The following is a 10,102-nucleotide window of genomic DNA, read 5'->3' as shown; positions in this document are numbered from 1 at the left end:
AGCTAACGAAACGCCTTCCCTCCCCATTTCTCTCTCCCTCTTTATTAGTGGCATTCCTCGATCAATTTCTGCGAAACGGGCATTGCGGAAAGCAGAGCGAATCGCCACCGATTGTGTGCCCCTGAGGACCTTCAGGAGTCGAGTTTCTCGGAGACCCGCGGGACCAACGACAACAGACGAGCGTCAGACGGCCGCCTGTTTCTGCCAGCGCACGTTCATGAAACATGGGTACGGCAGCTCTCATAGCGAACACCACTTTATTTCTGCCCTGTCTCTCTCTCTCTCTTTCTTTCTGGCGTCGTCCACCAGCGTCTTGACGCTTGCTATTTTGCCTGCACTTGCTTTTTCCGCTCACCTTTTCGTCCACGCAGAACACGGTTCGCATAACCTGTGGCACGCAATTTATGAACCAATGGGGAGACAAATAAAACGACCGCGCGGCTGAGGTCGCCGTCCGCAGAGGTTGCGCGGGTGCAGCGGCAGAAGGCTTGCGGCCGCCGCACATCGCCGACAGAGTGCGCCTCGGATTCCGCGGGGCGCCGGGTGTCCATGCGGGCGCATAATCTTCGGCGCTCTGCGTCCCGTGCAAGATGGACGTCCGGCGGGCGTCTGGGTGGTCCCGGCGAAGGAGACAATCCCGCGCAGGCAGCTCTCGCGAAGATCTGGCAAAAAATAGCGCGCCACGGACAGACAGCGAGGCTCGCGGCGTCATAAATTTCCTCTCGCGAGCCGCCGCCGAGGCCAGCCGACCTCGTAACGCTGGGGCCACGCACTCGGATAATGTGGACGCCACTTCCTCCCGGTGCCGACCTTGTCCGAGTGTAATCAGTTCATGTGCGCCCGGGCTCGGTGGTAATGCAAGGCGACAGGCCCGTATGGAAGCATGCGCAATCGCCGGCGCGAGCAGATTTAAATAAAGAAGTACTCATGCGATACGCGGCGCACGAGCAAGGACGAGGGCACGCAGCGTCTCCGCAGGCTTTCCACGGAAAGACGCATATAATGTCAAACTTCGGAGTGGGGTGCCAGGCTGCGCTCGGCGCGGCGATGGAACACGCGAACGTGTCGCATTTCCCCCTTCGTTGTGGATCGCACCAAGGGTGCTCACTAAGCTGTCTGCTGCAGTATGTTCTTTTAATGTTAGAGAAGTGAGCTTCTCTGAGCCGGTTAAGACGTCTCTTACAACATACAGCAGTCAGATGAAAACAGTGCAAGTGACAACGTGGGAAGGGAACACACAGTGTGGGACCGGAAAGAAAGTAAGGGATTTGGACCTTTGTTCGGCGATTAAATTCCGCACAAGAGAATAAACGAAGCCCGAAGAAAACCATGGAAGGATGATTACGCACTTTCGTGCGGAAAAATAAAGTTTTGGGCGGAGTAGTTTAAGTGGGGTAGCCAATCAATTGATGATGACCCCCCCGTTCAGGTCGACCTGTCAAAGCGTCTTCAGATACATGCACCTTCAGAGGAAATATGGCGTTAGCGGAGGCCATGATTTTAGAATATCTTGGGGCCAAAGTCAGGGTTATAACTCATGAATTAGGCATTTGAGTTGGCACGTTTCCAGTATCATTCTTGGTGTTTAGGATAAGTGCAGTGCAGTCAAGGGGAATTGCATCGAAAAGTAGTAAGTTGAATTTTCCCAGAAAGTTTGGTTTTCATATTAAAGTAGAAAACTCACTGAACGCTGGTCGTAGGATTTTCCCCCTTAATTACGCAAATAAAAGACTCACTGGGACGGTTACGATACTCGGTAATGCAGATTTTGAGCCGAGCTGTTCCGGTATTTTTTTTTTATAGTATTGCGAAAATTTGCCACTTGGTGTAAATTAAAGTCTAATGAATGATAACAGAGCTGAGGGCTGCGTGTCCGCATGCGTGTGCGTGGCGGGTGGTAGCCCCGGCTGCACAGATGCCGGTCGCACGCTGCTTGAAGTCCGAGGAATGTTCCCAGAAAGTTGCCTCCGCGGCGGGAGCGGGGCAGTATAGGGACCTGCCAGTGGAGGGTATACCTGGATGCCCAGCACGCCCTGACCGCACGAGTCATACCGCTAATACCGGACACGTATTAGCGTAGGCGTACACCGGTTCACAGTGGCTCCGCCCAGCCACACCCATGCCACGGCGCGTGCGCAGAGCCGGCGTCCGTTAAGCTGGTATATACGTCTACGCTAGGACGTCACCGCTAGGCTAAATCTCTCTGTTATCAGCTTCACTGAGGTTGGTCTTTGTGCGTCTGAGGCATTTTGATTATGCGAAATACTGAGGTAAAGAATTTGAGGAAGACGTGCATATATGCACAGTTATAGGGCACGCTTTTCATTTCCTTCTTCGACTAGCACTCCTCTCCAGTCTGCTGCTCCAAGAGACGCTCAACCCAAGGAACGTGCTCTTAACAGTTGCGCTGTGCAACAAATTTGAGCGATTAAAACGACGAAAATATAAGCATTTCACTAACGTCGACGCGACGTAACTTTCATTCTGAACAACGGCATCTGCGGAGACACGCAGTAGTATATACGGCCGGCGGATTTTCATGAACCCTACTTCAACCTTCCCTCCGCTTCTTCGACTCGGGGCGCAGCATTATACATATGGTTTATGTACTACTTATATGATGATTTTTAGCTCAAATTGCAACGAATAATTGTGCATGGTACATGGTACCGGCTTCGATAACCGGACCAGCACGAATTTTTCTTTCACTGCCAAGTTTCTGAGAAAGCTGTAGCTTTCCTTTGTAGTTTTATGGCTGCGCTTGGGTGGACGCCAGTGAGTAATTACTCGCTTATTACACATGACCATCACAAAGGAAAGCTTTGGTTAGTTTCGGTGACAGATGCCACGGGAATGAAAACTTAATGTAAGGCAAAAAGTCAAAGAGAGAAGTTACAAAATTTCCATGAATGGAGTAGCCGTAGTTGGCACGGAATGGGAGCAGCTGGAGATTTTTGGAAGAGGCATTTGTTCTGCAACAGACTCGGCTAATGATGATGACGATGAAAAAGAAGATGAAGAAGTGTATAAGACGGCCCTCAACTTTATCGTCATTGGAGCGTGCATACGCCGTTTCATACATCAGGCGCACTGCTGTCAAGGCTAGCGCTCTTAATTGTTTGCGCTACCTACATCCGCAATCAAAAAGTAATGCGCTCCTTGTGATGAGCTATAAAAGTAAATGCTTTGCCCGCAGGCTTCTTACGCGGTACATATGTCATGAGCTGGAATAAATGCGCTTTATAGCTGACGACATGTTGTCCCTTTCTCGTGCCCATTAGACCACTCGGCCAGAAAACAGGTGCGGACTAGCAGGCCTGCCTTTATTTTTTCATGCGGACTACTTTCGTACCTTTCACCCCATTGCACGCCATGTATGAAACGGAGTATAGAAAAATGAGGCCTGCCCGTCAGTGTAGTGTTAATATCGCAATAGGTGCACGATTGCACTGGGCTATATCATCTGTTCCTCTTATCCTGCCGCTTCGGTGACAAAAAAAAAATCATGTGTCTCTGTTGTTGCCCAAATTGTGTTTTTTTTAAGATAGAAATTATTTATTTAAATACTCAGCAATATGAAAGGCAAGAGCATCCACGAAGGCTATTGAGATCAAAATTATGAAAAAACTTATACGACTATGAGCGCCAACAGTGTAATATCAACTACGTGCGGCGCTCCTGAAAACTACGGCGCATGCGCAAACACCAAGAGAGCCAAAGTGACTGTGCGTTTCTAGTCCGAGCCCGTTTCGATGCTGGATTCTTCTAACAGGCAGTGCGGTCAGTCAGTCAGCAAAGTAGACGAACAACAGAAGCCGTCATGACAAGAAGGCTGTTGCCTTGTACACTTTTATGCCGTCATGCCCGAAATTCAACATTCTATGCACCCCGCAGGTATACCCCGCGGGTTGTAACATCGTGGACATATAGAAATATCGTATCTCATTACCTTACCCGACGCAGCAAGCAAAGAATGGGCAGCAGTTTTTTTTTTTTCTGTTAGACACGTGTCCACGGTTACGGGTGTGAGGACTTACGTGTCTAAGTGAGAGAAAGGAATTTCACCTTATAACCAAATGAGAGATAGCGGCTTTGTGTGTGGAAATGGGAAGAGGTCGCATGTGACAAACTAATGAAGATGCTCTAGAACGTGTATTATATTTAATTCAGAAGACCAAAGCAAAGTAATGCCACAAACAGAACTTGCATCTGATGGTGTTGATGGCGATGACCTCAGGCTTAATGGCACGTACCCACAGTGGGTGTCAGTAAGTCTTTAGTTAGAAGTAAGCGCTCGTGGTGTCCCATCCTTCTTTGTCCCTGTTTGTTCCGCGCTTGTACATGACTGTCCACAGTGGGGGACTGGCCAGGGTGCATCTGTGTCGTAGATTCCGTTTCTACGGCGTTGACTTCTATAATTGCCGAGAAAGTTGCTGTTATTTGGAGCAGATATCAAGGACTCAGAAAATGTACCAGCAGGTCCTTTTTTTTTAAAAAATGAATACGCGAGGATTATACACAGCTGCCGTGGACACAGCTGCCGCGCGGATTGGACGGGAACCGCAACCTGCGCTCGCTTTCTCGGGAGGCACCGCTCATTTCGGCACCGTGGATCATGAACAATGATTTAGCCACTGCTATTGACGAAGCAGTCATCGGGATTGGTCCGCAAAGAGTCGGCACACTGTGGGAACCTATTATGAAACTGTACGTTAACTGAATTTTATTGGTGTCAATATCAGCATGGGCAGTGAAGGCCATTGCGTGATAGTGGTTTGCTTTCACGCATTTACGTAAATACTAAGTTTGCAATTATCTACCATTGTAAGGTACATCGTGCGTGCATTAAATTGCATGCACGCATTGAACTGCGTGCACTCACTGCGCACAGACTGATCCTTCTGTATTGCGCGAACATTATGCAGGACTGATCGCCCATGTATGGCGTGAATGATGCACGAAATGTTGTACTGAAAACGTTAGCTGCGCCGTTTGAGAACTTAACACCTCTGGTGCGTCGACACACATTATCTGTATTGTATGGAATGCTGTAATGCAGGCACGCAGTGTATTTTGAGAAATATCTCTTTTAGACTGAAAGTAACGGTAAGGATATATGTGTCAATAAAACCGTGAAAAATAGCACGAGAGAAACACGGGCATGAGAGGTGACACCAAATAGCCCGACAAGAACACTAACTAGCCCAAATTTTTACTCTGCTCTGACGGTCGCACTGCTGTCTTCAGCTTTTAATATATTGTGCCTTCTTCCCAGTCTCCGGCATGTCTGGAGGAATTCCGCCTGAATCGCTGAATCCTTTGTCAAGTAACGTGTTTTCTTTTCAGCGGCATGAAGACAGCTAGCGCTGTCTTCGGCACACGCAAGAAGGATGGCTTACGGAACTGCTAGCTTCATCTGACCTTTTTTTGTTTTGAAATATTACTCTACAGCCAAGCTAGAATATGTACCAACTCGCCCAACTTTTTTCACTCATCATTAAACTAGAAGACCTCTCTTCTCGCTATCGAAGGTTTGCTGGAAGAACATCCGGCCCGGCTATGGAGCTTGTTGGAGTCATTTTAATCGCGAAATATATTTTCTCTGCGAATAAAGCGATGACAGAGTGCTCGATTTGTCCCTAGCTGCATTCCAGCCGCACTTCTCAGTGCGGCACCTGGTGACGCTTGTCGAAGCGAGAGCTTTCTTTTTTATTCGAGAAGTGTGCCATGAGGCACAAGTTGAAAAAAAAGGAAGGGGGGGGGATGCACGGGATTGAAAGTTAAAAGAAGGAGTGAAGACTCGTTGCGCTGAGGTAGTCGCAGAGGTTGCTAACGAAACGGTTATCCATAGTCCACTTCACGTAGTCACTTCTGCGGTTCCACCGCAGGCGCACCTCCCTGAGGAGCAGTTTTTTTATAGCAGCCGTCGATGGGCACGTACACAACAAATGCCGCACATCACAAATGTCCGGTGCAGCGCTACAGTGAGGGCACCTGTCAGGTGCTGGCAGATCTTTGGCACGCCACCGATGACGGACAGATGGTAAGCGAGAGCTGCTCTCTTCACAACAAACTCCACTTCGTTCATGCGATGCCTCCAAGGAAAACTTGCCGTACGATTCTCTCCTACTGAACCTCCCGGTGTTGTGCCATGTCAGCGCATCGCAACCCCAGAGTGTTTTAAAAACTTTCGGCGCCCTCCTCCATTACGACGTCCCTCAATAGCCCATGTGTCGCTTCGGGCCGTTAAAGCCCACAGTCCACGTCCATTTGTCTTGTGTCGCATGAATTACACAACTTAGAGATATTACATGCCTAAGGCATGGTGTGTGCCCGTGCCGGGCGAGTTTGTTTGTTTGTTTGTTTGTTTGTTCAGGGCACAGCGAGCGAAAAGCGAACGAAGCTGAATTCGTCATGAAGCGCCGATCACATGCGGCCCGCCGCGATAACTACAGCTATCGCAATTTGTGCAGCAAACGGAGCGCGTATGCATCTCCGAAACCTGTCGCCCCGGCTGGCGTCTCGTCTGGCCGTCAGCTTGGGAGGGGTGCATCCACGCGTGAGTCATTCGCTCGTGCTCGACGGGCAGCGATGCGCAGTGTCGGCGTCGCATTCAGAAGGGCGGCGCGACCTGATCAGCCCCTTTTGCATCGTGCAGCAGTCCTTCAGCGCCGCAAAGAAGAAAAAAAAAAAGAAACGAGGAGGGCAAGCAACGAATGTTTTGTTTCAAGCGAATAGCCCTTCGAAAAAAAGCCCATAGACCTTCTCTATTTGCTGTAAAACGTCACGAAGCAATCTTATTTGTCAGCACAGCGGTAATTCTCAGTTTTTTTTTCCCTTGCCACATTGGGGACGTCATTACCACGTCTGTTGCGGGCGTGTTTTTTGACTGCCCACGATAGCTATCACACAACGACGGTACGTTTACGTTTTCTCTAGTTATTCATGTTTGCAGGTACTATAATGCTCGCGAGACCTGACAGGGGTTCCTGCCCTAGGTAATACAGACGGTATACAGAACGAATGTATCCTGATATATATATATATATATATATATATATATATATATATATATATATATATATATATATATATATATATATATATATATATATATATATATATATATATATATATATATATATATATATAGCAGACAGGGTAAAAGGAAATGAGCGGCTCGTTTGACAAACTTATGAAGGGAGCTAACAGTCACCGAAACCAAGGGGCATAGGGGAATGTTTATTTTTTTTTATGCGTAGTGCTTAACAGTGGGATAATAATACTTGGATTAATCTATCGTTTTAAAGAAAATTACTTACAAAGCAGCAGAATAAAACAACCATGCCGCTGGTGGAATCCGAGCTCACGACCTCTGAATATCGCGTCCGGTGCTCTACCAACTGAGCTACGGCGACGGCTGTCCATATATATATATATATATATATATATATATATATATATATATATATATATATATATAATATTCAACCGCTATCGGTACACTTTGTGTGTAAAAAATACGTATTCAAATGTAAAAGTATACCACGCACATGTGCACACATGCGTCGATGAAAGGAGGAATGCATTCACTCCCTTACAAAATGGCGGCCGGATCTACCTCAGCGCTGAAAGTGCACGCCGCCGCACTGTCGGCGAGATCCTTTGTCTCATCTCCCAGGCAGCTAGCAGCCCCAGCAGGCAATGGCCGCCGCGGCATTGGTTTTCAGTTCGGCGGCGCCGCGATGAAACGCGAGGCCGAGTAAACACCTTCGTCGATCGCGGCGGTGCCGCGTCTGGAAGTTGGTCGCCGATCAACGGGGCAACGGCCGCTGTTGTCCCGAAAGCGTTGTGACGACTGTAGCAGGTCTAGTTGCGCGCGTGTTGGCGTGTCGATCGCTGTCCGTGGCTTTAACGATGCTGTCTGGTAGAAGAATACGTGCACTACCCGCTGTAACTTCGCCACTCTTATTTCCCTTTCGTTTTCCGGCACTATTCACCTTACACATATAGTATGTAACTTCGTGCGTCTATTTTTCAAATAATCCGCATTTTATTGTGCGGTGAGCATAAGCAAGATCATTGACTGATGACGTCCTTGTAAAAAAAAGGGGGGGAGGGGGGAGGAAGAAGAGACAAGAACGATATTTACAGGAATTAAACTCTTGGATAAAAAAGAACATGTCTGGCATTTGGAAGGAATGAAAAGTCTGGAGCACTTCGCGCCCGGCGAGCAAGGCGCTCTGCGACCAAGGCGTTTAACGGCGACCACCATTTTTTTTTGTTTCCATGCGGACACTGTTTATTCTAACCTACACCAAGGAAGTGAGCGATTCGGAATCTTCGTTTAGCGGCTTCAGTCCCGTAGCGACAGCTGTATGTTTATGCAGGCTATAAACAACCAGGAGCGTGCCGCGTCACGGACGCATACACGCGAAAAATTATTTTTGGCCGCTCAGGCGTCGTGCGGGTTCACATCGTAACACGATAGCCGGCGCACTCCGAAGCCACGCAAAAGACAAGAGCCCTCGTGTAAACGTTGGGAAGTCACGGGCACCGCGAGAGAAATGACAGAGAGAATTAGACTGAGCGGAGGCATCAAAAACCACGGAGTTCGTTATACGAGCACGCTTGAGTCGTCTTAAACTGGGATGAGAGTTTAACCACACATCAGCGAAACAGTTTTTCACTATATTCAGCAAGATTCTGCTGACAAGGCTCGTTTACCAGAATGGATCTTTGCTGTCTTTGATCAGTGTTTGCTCTTGAAAGACTTCTTGCGTTCTGCCGACGATTTGGACGCGCAGATTTGAGAGGGCGTGTTATAACGTCTGCGCGTGAAATTGGAGAGAGAGAGAGAGAGAGAGAGAGAGAGAGAGAGAGAGAGAGAGAGAGAGAGAGAGAGAAGTTCTTTAATCGAAAAATAGAGAATTCAGCCGGCGTTTAAATTCGCCGACTTGTATACTCTGCCTGGGGGAGGAATTCAGGGAGAGAAAGATGGAATGAGAGAGGTGTAGGAAATGGTTTGACAAAGTTCACTGCATAGAGAACGCGAAGAGAGGGTTCCTAAAAGCGGGATTAAATTTTGTCTAAAAGACCAATGTCATCTAAATAATCAACTAAAAATTTCATAGCGCATCTGCGCTGCCTATGGCAGGCTAAGGGTCCTAATAAACAGTCGAGTGTTAGAGGCACTTGAGTGAGTGATTCCATAAGCTGTTAAAATATGCACGCTCCTCGGCATACGCTGGGCGTTCTAACAAAGTATATTCCACTGTTTCTACTAAGCCGCAGACGAAACTGTAAGGCGTTTCTGTAAACGCAGCGTTTAGACGAAGTCGACTAAAAAGAGGATGGCTAGAAAGTCTGGTTGACAGTCTTGATCTCAGTTGTGGGTCGACAGAGTGCAGAAATTGGTGTTTATGTGTCGGCGAGCTCCAGAGCCGGTTTTTTTCTTCGTGAGCGCTTTTTTTTTTTAGCTAGGTGGGGCGCCTCAGACCTCGCAAAGTAAATCAACTTGTAATTTCGGTGCTGATGACCTCTGCGGGCTGCTTCATCCGCTTTTTCGTTAGCTGCGATTCCACAGTGAGTTGGAATCCACTGAAATGTGATAGCGTGACCTGCGGCAGTAGCCTGGTGATGTAGGTATATTCCCGAGCTGTGGTGTCCACCCTGACGTTGCCATCGCGGGGACCCAGGTGATGACGTGCTCTTGATGGAGAGTGTGCCCCTGAATGCGTAGCGCCTGTCGTGGGACACGACCGCTTGTATACGCTCTACAGGCGGCTTGAGAGTCGGTGATAATGTGAGCGCTGTTGGAATGGGCGTCGCTCATTTCTTTCTTTTTTTTTTTAGCGAAGGCGATAGCGATCGCTTCAGCGGCGTATGGGTCTGGTGCTCGGACATAGGCTGCCAGAAGAGGAGTGTTGGTGCTGTCTACGGCGCAACACAAGCAAATGTCTGTGGGTGGGCGTATAGGGAGGCGATGTCGACGTAGACAGCGGCGGGATCTTGACCGTATACTGTCTTCGCAAACGTCGGAGTCGGGCTTGTCTCTTTTGGAGTTCATGGTGCATGTGTCGGGGGTAGGGCTTGGATGAAG

This window comes from Amblyomma americanum, chromosome 1 (genome assembly GCF_052857255.1).
Source record: "Amblyomma americanum isolate KBUSLIRL-KWMA chromosome 1, ASM5285725v1, whole genome shotgun sequence".
Lineage (NCBI taxonomy): Eukaryota > Metazoa > Arthropoda > Arachnida > Ixodida > Ixodidae > Amblyomma > Amblyomma americanum.
The sequence above is the reverse complement of the archived record's forward strand: the minus strand, read 5'-3'. Positions refer to the sequence as shown.